The sequence below is a fragment of the Equus asinus genome, chromosome 4, assembly GCF_041296235.1.
Source record: "Equus asinus isolate D_3611 breed Donkey chromosome 4, EquAss-T2T_v2, whole genome shotgun sequence".
NCBI lineage: Eukaryota > Metazoa > Chordata > Mammalia > Perissodactyla > Equidae > Equus > Equus asinus.
In genome coordinates this window covers 106,134,030-106,149,048 of record NC_091793.1, presented here as the reverse complement: position 1 = coordinate 106,149,048, position 15,019 = coordinate 106,134,030, and the positions used below count along the sequence as shown (strand labels likewise).

At 39.4% G+C, this 15,019-nt stretch overlaps 1 protein-coding gene across 2 annotated transcripts in view; it reads left to right on the top strand.

Moving 5' to 3' along the window:
* The window catches only part of SCN1A (sodium voltage-gated channel alpha subunit 1), a 149,897-nt gene that overhangs the window by 12,243 nt on the left and 122,635 nt on the right, over window positions 1–15,019 (top strand). The window contains exon 1 of one of the 2 annotated variants that reach the window (XM_070508039.1): window positions 7,624–7,897. The exons of the other annotated variant lie outside the window; for it this stretch is intronic. The gene's annotated coding sequence lies outside the window, so the exon portion shown is untranslated. Of the gene's footprint in view, window positions 1–7,623; window positions 7,898–15,019 lie in introns of those variants that run through there. 2 annotated transcript variants of the gene reach the window in all.

The window sequence follows — 15,019 nt, the reverse complement described above, 5'->3', positions numbered from 1 at the left end:
CAGGCATGTGAAACATTATATTTTGTCTCCATTTATGAAAGATAACTGCCACATAAATATGGTTTATCAGCCTAAAGAAACAGAAAATATATTTTTAGATTACATTTTGGCTTTACAAAGAAATTCTAGAACTTCAAGACCATTTGCTCTCTTTGGACCTGCACTCCTGAAAGCTGTCAGTGTTAGACTCTTGAGTACCTGGTGCTCATGTCCTTGAGCTTGAACACTTTGTGGTTAATATTTAAGATCAGCATGTGGAGCTAGACTGAAGGACGATCACTGTCTTTACCGTTTGCTAAAACCAATGTTGGTTAGTCCATCACCTTCTCAAACAGTAACTGCAATCTTACACTCCATCACATCCATCTCTCTGTCAAAACATGAGTGAAAATCAGTTGTGGCATATCTAGAAATACTCCACTCACTTCCATTTTGCTCCTTATGTGCTGATGCACCTACTCGATATTAATTTCCTTCATAGTTAGATTGTGGAAAAAATTTGAATGGACTTTTGTGGCATAAAACTAGCTGTGTGACCTTGCATAAGTCCCATCACTTCTCTTGCCATCATTCCTCCTATCTAAAACAAGAACCCTTGTCTGGATGATCTATGAGAACTTTCCAGCAACACAATTCCTCAAGGATTATCATCTCCTTAAAGCAGTGGTAAAGATTTATGTCAGTTGACATTCTGTTTTATGAAGTTTAAAAAGTTATTTTAGCCTACCTGTAAATTTTAGTGGAATTTCATTCTGGGATTTTGATTCATCAGTAGTCAGCAGATGTCATCAGCTCATCTTCAGAAAATACCTTAATTCAAACACAGACACTGGGATATGTTTGGGGAATAAAATAATAAATAAGACATAGTTCTTGCTCCCAAAGGGACTATGGGGTGGGGTCAGGTGGTGGGGAGGTGCACAGAGAAAGCGTGGAGGGAATGTGGTCAGAGAGAAGGTCTCTGAGCAGAGGAAATGAAGGAAGCAAAGTATTGAAGGTATGATGGCTCCTGGTTTATTTAGGGAAAGGCAAAGAGTTTGTTGTTATGAGAAATGACCTTGATGTCATCCTCAATAAATATTGATATTGTGCTATGACAATTTAACTGAAGAAAAAAGACCAAAAATAAGCCAGGCCCCCAAATAATAAAGGATTTAAAATTGAAAATTCATACAGAACACTAAAGTGACTTTTTTTATTGAGATGTAATTGACATGTAACGTATTGGTTTTAGGTGTACAGCATAATGATTTGATATATGTATATACTGTGAAATGATAAAGTGATTTTTAAATTGTTGCTTAGGTAGTTGTAAATAAAGGAAGAACTTATAGGAAATGATAAAAAGTAGTTTTGTAATTTAATACCCACTTTGAACCAATATTGAATGCTGACCTCATCAGATAAACATCTATACATTTAATTCCCCTTTGAGAAATCAGTTTTGTGTATTACTATATCTTGTCCATAAAACCTATTTATTTGGTTTAGGAATACCATTATTTCCTTTTCCAACACCAATGGCTGCCTATGTAATTGAAAGGAAATTGCAGGAAATCTTCCAACAAGATGTAACTGAATCCCAGGAAATGATTGTCTGAGGATTTATAATTAAATTCTGGCTTTGATTGCTTTGGATGGAATGGCAGAGAAGGCATGGGGAGACTGGGAGATCTCATGATCTGCATCAGAATCCCACAACCTCCCTCTCTTACTCTCTTATTTTAAAATACAACATAGTGATGAGATAGGAAGAATCCTTACCCTTCATTTTTCTCCACTACCAGAAAGAGAGAGAAAATCAGGAGTAATTTTAATGATTTTTTTAAAGAAACTTTTAATAAAGTTCTAAATATTTCTCTGTGTACCCACAAACACACTGATGCTAGAGGCACTAGAGAAATAAAATCAGTAAGAAAAACAATTCCAGTTATTTAGGCTCAATATACTGCAGGTGATTTAAACAATGGCAATCTATGAGTGAAAAATCACAAGCCTAGAATAGCTTTGATTTAGTAAATTCAAGAGGGAAGGCCCTCAAATATTTTGATATCATATTTGACAAAATAGCCGAAGTTTTTTTGGTATGATGTATGGACTTTACCAGTTTCCAATGTCTACCTTCTAGTACTGACAAGACACTCGGAAACCAATAGGCCAATTTTGTAAATTGTAACTTTAAACTTGCTGAAAAATTAGTTGGCTCTAGTTCTAAAAGAGGTTCTTAATTGCAGTTTCTGCATTTATTTATCTAATAGCAGGTAAATTCCACATTCATTTGAGGCTCATTTTCAAAAGGACAAATTAACCTGAAAAGTAAAGATAAGAGTTCATTATTTTCTTCTAGGAAATGGTTTCTGTTTCTGAAATAGTGGCTGCTAAAGGCACTGTGTTAGTAAATGGTTGGGGCACAGGAAAGACTTGGTAGTAAATGTTTGCACAATGCGGCATGTACAAAAAAAGTACTGGGAAATTCACATCCACAAAAGCAAAGTCCTGAAGTGGTAAATTACATTTATTGTGGGATCATATCAGTACTGTGCTTTAGCTGAGTTCCACTTTCCCACCACAAGGGGCAAAGCCAGGATTTGAAGCCAGGTAATGACACAGTGGTCCTGTTGGTTTAGAATCATAAAGTCTGGCTTCAGATTCTGGCTCTGGCACTTTCTATCGATGTTGGAATCACTCACCACATTGTCCAAAGACCTGCCACCACTTGCAGCCTTCGTGGCATCACCATTATATCCTCTGGGTCACCATGCCAAGGTCAGACCATTGCCCAAGTTCAACTCCAGACACCAGCATCCAGACCCCTTTCCTTCAGGGAGGAACCCAGCTCATGGAACCTAGATTCCCAAACAAATCACAGGAGAATCTGGAAACATATTCTGCCCTAAAACTCAAATGTCATTTATAACTCTGAGCAAGGGAGTCCAGAATTCAGAACATAATGAATTGAACATTACTTTGCAAAATTTTTAGCCAAAGATCAAGGATGACCCCCTTCTCCCTGCCGGGCCCCAAGTTACTTAACAGTTAATTAAGTTTTTATAAAGCAGCTGACTAAAAGGTTCAGAACTCCAAGAGATGGACACCCAGTAGAAACTTTTGATAACAAATTCCCTTTAATTTTGTTGGGACCCAGGGCAGGCCCCCCCAAAATATCCCACAATGGTATATTAATTATTTTTAATTAAGGTTAATGAGAAGCGAAGAGGGCATTCTGACCCTCCCATCTCTGTTCCCCTGAAGGCCAGAAATCAGTCTCGCCTGTGAAAGGAGCTCTCCCCGGTGAAAGGAGCTCTCCCCGGCATCCTTCTCCCCAGAGCTGGGGATTCAGGGCCAAGAAGCCCGCACAGACAAACCTTGCTAATTGACTATACTTCCAGCCTAAACTCTGCTTAAATTCCTCACTATTTACATACCCCAAACCTAAGTGTCTTTGTCCTGTCAATTCTTCACAAATCCATTGTTTCTTTGTGTAAAAGATATATGTATTCTGCCTGGCTTGTTCACTCTTCAAGCATCATTCCTTTATGGGCTCCAATACCTGTGTATAAAACTGGGTTTTTCTCCTGTTAATCTGGTCTTGTGTCAATTTTACTATTAGTCCAGCCGTAAGAACACAAGAAAGGAAAAAAGCAGTTTCTCCCTCACCCTGACATTTTCTATACAAGAACATATTACGTTTAGATATGAATCACACTGACTCTTCAGTCTTCTGATGTTGCACTCTCCCTTGAACTCTTTCAAAGTTCTAATCGCAACAGAAGAGTCTCCTGTCTTAGAACTCACAGACAAGAAGCCCTGGCACAGCTTTTTCCATCTGAGTTACTTCTCTTCCTTTTTTTTTTTTTTTGTGAGGAAGATTAGCCCTGAGCTAACAATTGTGCCAGTCTTCCTCTACTTTGTACATGGGATGCCTCCGCAGCATGGCTGACAAGTGGAGTACATCCGTGCCTGTGAAGCGGAGTGCATGAACTTGACCACTATGCCATGGGACAGGCCCCCTTTCTTCCTCTTTAACACTCAAGATTTATTGACAGCAAGGATGTCCCATTATAGTATTCTTTTTCTCTTTTGGGCACTGAGCAGTGAACTGAGGCTGCCAGCCCCCAACAAAGCTACGCTAAAGTAACATTCCAGTTCTCATGACAGAAAGAACCCTTTAAAGGCTAAAGAACATCTTATGCTTTCATTCTCTTTGCCTTGTTAGAAACTCTCTCATAGGAAAGGTGCAGGCCAAGCTTCTTAGTCAGTTTAGCAACCATGCATTCACAGGTTGAAGACATATTGTCACATAGGAAGTAGCCAGTATATTCCTTCTACCTTCTGAGACAAGACTACAGAGGATCTCCTGTCCTAATGAATGACTAACATCAAGGGTGGGAAGAAAAGGGGGAAGATTACCTTTTCATGCTTTGAAACTGGAAACACAACAGCGAGAAAGAGGAAATTATATCTCAGTAAATGAACTTGCTGCACACAGATAAATAAAATGGAGAACTGGTTCCACAGGGAGTTCATAATCTGGGAGGCAAATAAGATATGTACATAAAACTCTCAGCCTATCAAAAGGGACAAGTGCAATAGCGTTATAAGGTAGCACAGATAAAGTTTCATTTTAATTTATCTTTTGCCAACTTTTATAAATATGTGATTTTAAGTGTATACTACACTAATTTAATAAAAATCTCACATTTTGCCTTATGCCAGGTCTTTCAATTTAACAAATAACCATATTCCACAAAATAAAACATGAAGTTGTTTTGTAATTAACAACAACAACAAAAAAGGATTCTATCTACTGAGAAGACAAGAAAGACATTAGAGAAGAACGAATATGTGACCTAAGACATTGGTAGAATTTTCCAGATGCAGATCGGGGGAAGGCCTGTCAAGAGAAGTGAAGATTATGAACACAGAGACAGAGGTGGAAGGGTGACGTGTGCATTGAAAACAGCGTACCTTTCCACTTATCTAAAGGGTCAGAGTAAACTCCACTGATGGAGGGATTTTGATCTGGTTTGTTCACTGATGTAACTTCAGTGTCTGAAAAAGTGCCTGGCATATCGCAGGAGCTTGAAGAAGTCAATAAATGAAGTGTCAGATGCCCAGAATATGAGATGTACTTGATAGTTTTCCAGGGCTAGGGCATTTGGCTTCCTGCAGTGAGTGAACCGGTTAGGACTCCACAAAGTAACAGAAATCTAGCCCAACTAAGCAAAAATGGAGTCTTTTTGTGTCTCTCATGTAACCCCCCAATCGGGAAAGTATCTGGATCTTGGGAAAGACTGAAGCCAGAAACGGGAAGTCACTGGGAGTTTTCTGGCTCTGTTTTTTGTCACTGCTTCTCCTTCCACACTGGTGTGATCCCTTTCTCCCGGTGCCCTGGCCCACCTGGTCCTGAATCTCAATTGTGAGGGAAGGCTGGCCCCCACAGCTGCCAGAATCACAGGCAGCTGTTCTCTTTGGCTGGGTCAGGAGATCCCGCTCTCGTCCACGGTAGCCAGGAGTGCAGGTTCACCTCTGGGGATCAGGGAGGGAGAGCTGTTGAAAGGACTGTTACGAGCAGATACTCAAAAAACTGACCCCTATAATAAGCACCTAGAAGGCATTAAAAGCATGCAGCCAAGGATATTTTTATTTTTTGCCTGTATATCTAAGCCATAAGCACTATGCATAGAGAATATGTTAGTCTACAATTAAAAAAATACTGCCTGTTAGTTCACATATTTCCCACTTCCTCTTTATCTCTAACATCCTGGTAATTATTTACCAAATATTGATCAGCTGTCTCTCTAGCTCCTTTCACATTGCCCCGACTCTACTAGAAACAGAAGAACACTGTTTCCCAGACATTGAATAACTATAATGAACATGTTCATGCTTGATTGGCTCTCATGAAAGTACAGGGTTTTTGAGCTCAAACAAGAAATGATCTCACTCAATTCTTTCTTTCATAGATGAAAAGATGAGTAATTTATTTAAGGGTTAGTAAATGTTTTGTGAACATAGCAATAAGATGTACATTCCTGGGGGCTGGCTCGGTGGCCGAGCGGTTGAGTTCGTGCGCTCCGCTGCAGGCGGCCCAGTGTTTCATTGGTTCGAATCCTGGGCGTGGACATGGTACTGCTCGTCAAGCCACGCTGAGGCAGCGTCCCACATGCCACAACTAGAAGGACCCACAACGTAGAATATACAACTATGTACTGGGGGGCTTTGGGGAGAGAAATGAAAGAGAAAATCTTAAAAAAAAAAAAAAAAAGAAGATGTACATTCCTGTGATTCTAGAACAGGGAAAGAAAGGTGGACTTTTGAGTATGTTGCAAAGAATAAATGAATTTTGGGACCAAGAAGCTTAGTTTTATTGCTTTGCAAACTATGTGTGGCCTTCAGTAAATCTCAACAAGACTCAGAAAGCCTTGGTATTCTCAATTGTACAATGGGAATAATTATAATAATATTAATAGGATCTATGGCACCATCCTGTAGTAAGGAATAGAAAAGTTAAATATTGGAGGTGATGTCATTGAATAAATGGTAAAGTGCGTTCAAGATAGTGACCAACAATAAATGTGTTAGTTGGAAGGCAACCAGGATGAAATATTTATTGCGAATTACCACAAATGACTAATCTACACAGAGTTAGTTGTGAGCTTATGCATCACTAAATGTTAAAGACAATGTCCGTTTTAAAGTACAGTATATAACACAGAAATCTATACTCTCAGTTCCTGGAGTTATAGATAGTTTAGCTTAGATTCTCCACTGTCTTAGCAAAAGCTGATATACATGGCTTTCACAATTCTATCAATAGGTAATACTTAAGAGGATTCAAAATCTATATTTGCTTACTAAAACACATTATTATAACTAAGCTTTAGGTTTTGTCCACGAAATGGAAAAACATATTGCAGTAAAAGATAATAAAACTGTAGATATTTAGAGTGGGAAGATAATCTTGTTTAACCTCTAATTACAGACGAAGATGGGGAAATGTAAGTTTTCATAGAAGAGTTCAGAGACTTGTTCAAAGGCACATGTTCAATAGTGTTGAACTTGAAGTAAAACTCACGTCTTCTCACTCTGAGTTGTTCATTATAATACAGAACCTACTAGTAAAATGCAATAATAAAATGAGAAAAATTTCAAGTAGATTCGCAATGGAAAGCCATGGAGCTGTAATAAAGGGCTACCCAATTTTATTCTGGTGAATAAAAACACAAAGTTCTATTCACAAATTCTATAATTTGTAAAGATAATAGTGATTCATAGTGGGAATAAAGTAACAGTTTTACAAACATAATATGCAAATAATATGCATTAAATGCAAAAACAACACTGAAGTTATTTGCTATCCTTGAAGATAGCTATACTTAGTTTTACACTTTTCATCTTTGAGTCATTAGGTGTTTGATCTGATAGAGCAATTGGAAATGAAGGAGAGACAAGAGGAAGCAACAGTGAGGGAGCCAAAGGGAGGAAGAGAAAGAAGGAAGCTGAGAGAGAAAAGAGGTTGAGAAATACATAAATCCGGCTGGTGCGAAAATATTTAACGTTTGGCCACTAGATGGCGATGTAACGTAAGGTGCTACCTCGACTTTTTTTTTTTTTTTTTTCAAACAAGCTATTTGCTGATTTGTATTAGGTACCATAGAGTGAGGCGAGGATGAAGCCGAGAGGATACTGCAGAGGTCTCTGGTGCATGTGTGTATGTGTGCGTGTGTGTGTTTGTGTATGTGTGTTCTGCCCCAGTGAGACTGCAGCCCTTGTAAATACTTGGTCACCTTTTGCAAGAAGGAATCTGAACAATTGCAACTGAAGGCACAGTTATCATCTGGTCTTTGGGAGATGCTGTTCTTCACTGCAGATGGGTAATTTTCCTTTTTATCAGGTAAGCCATCCCGGTTGTTTCGTCGCGGTTTTAGGCATATTCATTCCATATTCCTTTAGGAAAAGAGCTCGTGGAAATACAGTTTGGGTACAGCAGGAAGTCCATTTTTGTATGTGAATTCGGACCAATGGTCCCCCTCCTCCCCGTCTTCTCCTCCCCTTCTCCTCCTCTTCCCATCCCCCCTCCTCTCTCAACCTTCCTCGAACTGAAATCAGGTTTGTTTTGCAGTTCAGCATTTTGATACAAGATGAGATTCTTCGGCCTGAAATAGCTTGGAAGCTGGCCAGTTCTTGCTTTTGCTTGCCTTTCCTATCAGTCTCCTTTTGAAGCCCCCTCGTCACTGGTGCTTTAGAACTGGACTAGCTAGCTGTGAATAGAGGTCATATTGTTCCCAAGGATGGAGCAAAAATTAGATCTCAGTGTTAACCCCACAGGAAGAAAGAAGGCAGTGGGACTGGAAGGCTGGAGTCTAGCATTGCAGGGACGTTTACCCTCCTCAGGCACAGGCTGGGCTTTTGAGGAGAAATCCTTCATGTCTGGGGCAGGAAGGGGACAATGCTTTATTCTCTCTAACTCCGACTGAACCACGCTAGAAAAAAAAAAAAAAAAAGGAGCTGGAGGGACGTGGGAAAGAATCCCTTCTTCCATGGAATGCCAAACAGGGAAGACTGAGTTACTTTTCATCGGACAGAGGTCACTATCAGCAGTGATACTGCAGATGCTCTTCGGTTCCCAGGGTGAACCGTCTTGCTTTTCCAAAGAGCACAAGGAACGTGTCTGGGCGGATGTGAGGCTTTTACAAATGTCTTTGTTATCATGGATCCCCTCCCTCCTACCTGTTTGAGGTGTGTGTTTAAAGACACCCCTCCCTTTACTTCTCATATTTCTTTTTGTTCCCTTCAGTTACTTTGACCACTGTCACTCCTCTTTAACAAATGTGTCCAAATAGAGTGGCGGTGGGTGCTTTCTCACGTGTCCGATGAGAGCCGAAGCAAGGTAATGCTCCATCCATATGTGCATGCGACTCAATATTTCTGAGGTGCAGTCACAAACTTGCAAATTGCCAAATGCTGTTGCTATCACACTTATAAAATGTGGCTTCTTTTTCTGTGGATTTGCAGGTTCACGTGGTATTTCTGATGCGCTAGTGTAGTAACAGAACATATTTCTCCATAAAGCACTTTAAATCATCCCAAGAGGGTGATGCCAAACAGAAACAGGAAAATTCCATGCTGAGGTGGGTGATTCCTGCTTCAGTTGCCCCTATCCAGAGCAGCGGGGAGCGTACCTTTCCTATTTGCTGCAATACCTGGCACACCAGGGTGATGCAACCGGGAGCTTCCACACGTTCGCCGGCCGTCTGCCACTTTTCTTTCTTCTCATCTGTGCATTTTGGAAGCAGAATAACTATGGCGAAAAACTCCTTTAAATCTCTCGTTTGTGGTGGTTGCTTTTGTAATTGCTGTCAAGACAGTGCATCCCTCTTCTAGGAGCTGTGTTGCAATTTAGGCCTTCCCCCACAGAGCTCCTTGAAGAGATTTTTAGATTGTGTCTATTTTGGGAACATAATGTGTAGACAGGAATGGATGACCACAGAGATTTACAGGAAAACAATTTCGTGGAGAGGGTGAGGTAACATTATAAACCACCAGAACAGAGCACAAGTGGCTGGTTATAGCGCATGAACCCGGCAATAGAATTAGTTTTCTTTAAACTGCCTCCAACTCATTTGTATGGCTTTTTTTCTTCCTTCTTCATATTCTTGTTCTGTTTTGTTCAAATATCTCTTTAAGGCAGCCAGTACATCCAGAATGCTCATACTGGTAAAAATAATATGTTGGATTTTGCTACCAATGCTAATAATTCTGTTTACTCGGCCCCCTCTTGCTGGGAAGTTTGCATGTGAAGACTCCCTTATTAGGGCAGTTTCCTTTAAGGCAGGGTCAAGAGGGTTTCTCCATGGAGGGGAGGGCACAATCGGAGACCTAATTAATTATACAGTATCCAAGAAGGCACTGTGGGTCTCAACCAGGATTCTGCATTACCAACCGGAGATACCAGGGGCAAAAGGACAGACTTAGAGGCCCAAGAAGTAAACTCTATTGCCACCTACACAAAGAATGAAAACTCCAGAATCTTACAGAGAAGTCCAGTAAGTAACTAGGTCCTGGTGTAGAGGGCACTGTCAGGGAACCCAGAGATTGCTTCAGAGAGGGAAAATGTAAGAGCACCTTCTCTGGGTGTTGCAGACAAGGAAAGGAAAAATCAGAGGCTGGCTTGGTATTCCCACTAGGACGTGACAGACCAGGCAGTCCTCACGAGTTTGTATTGGTATGAGCTTGACACACGAAAGCATCCCTCCAAAATTTAGCCTGGGGACCCATACAAGATATTATTTTCCTCCTAGGTAGCTGGGAGGCTGAATCCATCACTTCCTCCCTGTAAATACCAGGAGCCCAAGGCCTGATCTCTCAGTTACCTGGGGCCAGGGGGGGAAGAGGGGATTACAGTGGAAGGTGGAGAGAGAGTGGGAGTCAGCAATTGAAGCTCTCCCAATCTTCAACCTCAGGGTCAATGAGGCGGTGAACTGTGAAGCCGTCACTTCCCTTTGAAATTCCGATTAGTCGATTAAGCATGTTTCATAGCCCAATTTAAATTACACTGGTTTAGGGTAGGAGTGAGGAAGAGATTTATTCTCAGAGCAATTGTGGTCAGGAAAAAGAAAATAAAACCAGATTTCCCTAAACTGCTCAACACTGTCCTTTTCCAACTTTTTTCTGTTGTCCATACTCCTAGGTTCCCACTTATTAATCATTTTATTCGACAAAGACATACAGCATTTACTCTGTGCCAGCCAGTATTCTGAGAAGTACTTTACAGTTATTTTCTCATTTAATCCTATGAAAGAAGAGCTATTACTCATCACCATTTTACAGTTGGGGAAACCAAGCACAGTGAGGTTAAGTTAACTTGCCCTTGGTTAGACAGCTACTGAGTGGCAGAGCCCAAACTTGAACCCAGGCAGTCTGGCTGCAGAGTCGGTGCTCTTGACCACTCTTTGTCATCTGTGTGATGGTAGAGCTAAGGCATGGCCCAGGTCGTCAGGATTCAGGTTGGTGCAATCTATACACAGCGGATGTAATTCTGCTTTCTTACATGCCAAAATTTCAAAATACTTTGGTTTATATTGAGTGGCTAAATCTACTCCATTCTTTCATTAAAAAAAAAAAATTGTGCCCTCCTATAGTATATGAGAGTCCCTCTTCCAGGTGCCGGAATATGGTAAATAAGACAAAATTCCTGCCTGCATGGTGCTTTCAGTCTAGCGATCGAGTTAGACAGTAGGTGAATCAATGTATAATGAAATATACGTTCCTCGTGGATATACATTCTTTGAAGAAAAATAAAGCAAGTAAGGCGACAGTGAGGACGAGAGGGGCATGCAGAGAGAAGCCGATGTTAAAGAGGGGCAGAAAGTGATTTTTATCTGAATGAGGTGAGAGAAGAGTGTTCTGGGCAGAGGGAAGGGAGAAAACACAAAAGCTCCCGAGGGCACAGGTGTCTCACAGGTGTAAGAAATGGCACATGCCTTGTGGGCGATTGTGAGAGCAGAAGAAATGGAAGGAAATGGGCCGACAGGTGACCAGCCAGATGTGTGCGTCTCCGCCAGTGTGCTTAGGGCTCTAAATTCCCCTGGCCTTTATAAAAAGCAAATCGAGGAGCAATGTCAAGACAACTTAGGTCTCCTATGTAATGGTGACAAGTTACTAGGTTAAGAACAAAACAAAATAAAACTAGTTATTTTCACACACACACGCAAGTTTTAACAATTTGTCAAGTTCTGTGAAAATGCGATAGTTCCTAGAATGCAGTGAATTTGGCTCAAAAATGTTTAAAAGATGCTATTTGATGGAAAAAACTGTTTGAGTGAGATTACTGGTTAAGTTGTTATAAACTATCACTTAAAATAAAAAACAGCTCCAGTACCCAGTCAGTCTTGCTTGCGCTTAAGTACTTTCTCCTGAAGTGACTAAACTGAGGAAGTGCGGCCAGAGAGCAGACGTTAAGGATGGAAACCTGTCTGTACATCCCCTAAAGTGGTCAGGGCACAGTAGGTGCCGAGAGGTGTTCAAAATCCTTTGTTGCAGATAAATTAATATGAATGTGATTTCAAAATAATATGATAAAATGTAAACAGCAGTTTTCAATTTTTTCTATATTAAACCTCTGGTTGTTCCATTTCTATTCCTTGGAAATTCACATTCTAGTGCTTTATCTTTTTATATTTCCTGGCTATTTGTTCTCATTCCCTCTCAGTTACCTACCAAAATTGTAGTTCCTCTCTAGCAAATGGGAGGTTTTTTTCTAACTTAGAAGAACCCTTGCTTCTTAGTTTATCCCTATAAGTGGTAAAAAGTCCTTACCCTCTCATGTGGCCTCTTCCTCCTTTGATGTTCCATCTACAACCTTGGCTCTCATTTTGATGAAGTATCTCTAATATTTGGCTTTAATTTTTTTCTTCTGTCACTTGTGGTTTTGGTGTCATATATAAGAAACCATTGTTTAATCCAAGGTCATGAAAATTTACTTCTATTTTTTTCCTACACGTTTTATAGTTTTAGTTCTTACATTTAGGTCTATGATCCATTTCAGGTCAATGTCTGTGTATAATGAGAGGTGGGGGTTCAATTTCATGTTTTTGCTTGTTGACACCCAGTTATCTCAGCACCATTTGTTGAAAAGACTATTTTTTCCCCATTGAATTGTCTCATTAATCTTGCTGGCCATGCCAGATTTATGTGCATCTGTGTTTTTAGCATATTACTATTAGCAATAATTTTGTACACTGGGTACTAGGGGCGACTTTTTTCTTTAAGAAAAGAGCAGTGAGATTCTCCCTTCCTGAGAATCCACATAACTTTAAAGTATGAGAAAATTGGCCCATATGCCCTTTACTGTTAAATGATTTTTTGCCCTAACTTCATGTCAAAATTTTTCTTAGTATAATGAAAACATATTCATTCGTGACTCTGAGAAATTTAAGAAGTTGATGGTGTGCAGTTCAGTCATGAACCAATATTTTTTGGAGAAAGGTTACTAGTTATTACTAAGAAACAACTCTACAGTATTGCACATGCTCTCCCAAACTTATGCAAACATTACCCAAGTTCTTTATATGTTGCTAGTCCGCTTCTGTTTCATAAACACCATTGAGGGGAAATTGTTGAACTCGATGTAGAGGTGTGCCATTCAAATAGAGTTGGTTCTTATTTTAGTTTGCTAGGGCTGCCATATCAAAATAACCACAGATCAGATAGTTTAAACAACAGAAATTTAGTTCTCACAGTTCCAGAGGCTAGAAGTCCAAGATCAAGATCCCTGCAGGTTGGTTGGTTTGTTTCTGAAGCCTCTCTCCTTGACTTGTTGATGGCAGCCTTCTCGCTGTGTCCTCACATGTTTTTTTTCCTCTGTGTATGTCTGTGTGTGCATCCCTAGTATCTCTTTTTGTGTCCAAATTTCCTCCTGTTATAAAGGATGCCAGTCAGACAGTGATAGAGGCCACTGCATTGGCCTCGTTTTAACTTAATAACCTCTTTAAAGGCCCTGTCTCTAAATACGGTCACATTCTGAGGCATTAGGGGTTACGGCTTCAACATCTGAAATTTGAAGGGGTCACAATTGAGCCCATAGCAGTTGTCCTTGGCTGCACTTATGCCTGCTAAATTAATGAACAAAGAAGGTTGAAACTGACAAGTCATTTTTTGTTGTTGATGAAATTGTGGTTGTTGTTATATTAATGGTGGACTTTCATTATTCATGCCTTCCTTCCACTGGATAATAAGGAGTTGTCTGTGTATTTGTTAATAGTCCAATAAAGGCAATTAATTAGTGTATTTTAAAGAGGCATGATGAATAACAAAGTGAGCAGAAGCAAAATGGTGGTGACTTTGATTCCACTTGTTTGCCTACAGTAACATGTTTATTTTCATAATCTATAGGTTTGTTAAGCTAAGGCTTCTATTTGTTTTGATAAGAAAAGTGACCAAAAAAGGATATAAAATATTGGGTATTCATGAGGAACTTATATAAATAAAATAATTTCGAAGTGTTTCAGTAAGCAACTGAAACTGACTCAGGTTAAGTATAAAAGTAATGTCTTGGAAAGTTATTACAGCTCCTAAAATTGATAGGTAGCTAAAATCTAGACACTGGAAATGACAAGACTAGGGAAAGCTATGACAGTCAAGTAGCCCAGACTTTGGACTTTTTGGTCGTTTCTGCAAGCCACTGTTATCTCCTGGGATGAATTCATTCAACTGCTTTCAGCTTTTTTTTTTTTAACATTCAGGTTTAAGATTAAAATTCCCGGAAGTGAGCAGCTGGCTGGTCAAGTTTGGATTATGATTCTGATCCCTTTAGTTAGGGTGAACTGGGCCCCTTGACTGACAGTCCCATCCGACTATTTCCCATTCAGGAAGAGTAATTGCACCCAAACAAAAGCGAACATAGTCTACATACACAATGTTAGAAGAATGGTTAAATAAATCATGATCCATGCAAATAATGAGACGTTGTAGAGCCATTAAACATAATGTTTCAAGGAATATTTACTTCCATGCAAAATTGTACAGAATATAATGGTACATAAAAAAGCACCATGCAAACATATATATATAATATGAACTCAATGAAAAACAGAAATCAAAAAAAGTATATATGCTTAGGGAAAAAAGCTGGAAATAATGTGATAGTTATCTCTGGCTTATGGGATTTCCACTTCTATTTTCTTTTTTGCAAATTTTCTTTTTTAAAAATAGGATATTATATCCTATTTTTCTTATAAGAAAAGTAATACCTGCTAATTACATAAAGCAAAAAGAATTAAAGAATAAAGACGATAAAATGACTCCTAGAATTCTGCATAGGCAAAATTATCAGTATTCATAATTTATTTCATATACAAAAGTATTTTTTGTACAAATTCTCCAAAATAAGCATGTATTGCTTTACAAATCAGAATAAAAGTTAGCATACATCATTTTTGAAATGGAATTGAGTAGGTCTATTTTGTGCAGAGATATTTATTGTATCTCTAATCAAAATAGTAAACTCAAAGTTATT